This window comes from Lepisosteus platostomus, chromosome 7 (genome assembly GCF_059453375.1).
Source record: "Lepisosteus platostomus isolate fLepPlt1 chromosome 7, fLepPlt1.hap1, whole genome shotgun sequence".
Classification (NCBI taxonomy): Eukaryota; Metazoa; Chordata; class Actinopteri; order Semionotiformes; family Lepisosteidae; genus Lepisosteus; species Lepisosteus platostomus.
In genome coordinates, this window is record NC_142617.1 from 54,763,999 (window position 1) to 54,765,629 (window position 1,631).

Consider the following 1,631-nt stretch of genomic DNA (forward strand, 5'->3'; position numbering starts at 1 on the left):
CTGTGAAAAAAACCCACACAGAAGTTTTTAGTTATACCACATGGCCCTAGTGCTAGAGTTGTTGCTGGGCAGAAACACAAGAGTCATTGTGAAAAGTAACATAACACTGGAGAATTAATACTGTTGCACAGGTTATTACATTTTGATCTTTCTTTTTATTATTCTGAATTCACCCCACATTAAAGGAGGAGTATAATGCCTGGATCAAATTCTTTATCTTCTCAGTGTGATGAAAAAGCCCTTTTTATTCAGAAAATACAGCACCACTTGTATGACATGTGATTAAATCCTCTCCAGAGGAAAAATGTGATGATGAGATTTCTTAAAATAATTATAACATCCCATTTTCAGGAGCAGAAATAATAAAGGTCTTCTCAAATAGTTCACAGGAAAGCCAGATCCAGTGTCATGCAATCAAGTACAGAATCAACTTGAATCATGAGAAATTCATTTCATACTGTGCATCTGCACACATTTTCAGTCATTAAATTATGACAGAGAAACATAAACTGGTGCATTATTTCATAGGCGAACCTGCTTCATTCCATGCTCATTTGATAATTAATGGTGTTAGTTTCAACAAGAGAAACACTATGATAATACCAGAAGCATTTGGTTAAACCATGCTATACTCTTCATCCACAGAGATAAAATATACATGAACCAAGTTCTAAATGTATTTAGAACCAAGCTAAAAATATATTTAAAAGTTTTAGATTGTAGTTCTTGTTCATACCAGACTGTAAATAAACCAATTCAACCCATCGCTCATACATAGAATACACCAGAAAAACAGGACTTTAGTGTAGTAAACAAAAATCTCCAGCACAAATGTTTTAAAATAAACAGATACGGAATCAATAACTCTTTATCATTCTAGCACACAACCAAGACACATACTGTAAATAGTCAAAACTATTACAAAACTAAGTCGTTTCTCAGTTCTATCTAACAGCATTTCCTTAACTTGGCAGATGAAGTGAAATAGAGTGGCGGTGAAGAGGTAGTTCTGTATTCCAAGAATGGAATACAGAGGTTAGCTAATGCTGAAACTGGGTCAGAGGCTTTCTGAATGCCCACTGCAGAGAATAGATGTGGCACAATACAGTACATGAGTAATAAAAAAATACTAGGAGACGAATATTTGGATTAATATTTGTGCCAAGTAAAACAGTCCATTGGACTAATGATGTTATGGTGCACAGAAAGCTTAGTGCACCATAACATCAAGCTCAAAACTTTCTACACTTTTGGTAGAAAGTTTCTTATAAGAATTCTTATAAGAAGTCATGAAAATTGTTTTAAAATTTTATATAGTGCTTTTTGCAATGCTAAAACAAATTTCATGACTTCTCATGCACATTGTCATTTGCGCATGTCCCTATGAGGCATTTTGTGTGTGATTGTAATGTCTTGTGTAGAAGTCATGAAGGCATTATGAAGCCCTTATGTAGAAATTTTCAAATAAATTGGTACAAAATTCAAAGCCTCAGTGAAAAATACTATGGGCATAAAGGTGCAAAATAAAAAATATCCAATCAAATGGTCATTCTGTTTCAGATTTTGTTTCAGATGCAATCAACTGATAATACAGTTGCCATGTATTACACACTTTGCATGTAAAAAGTGTC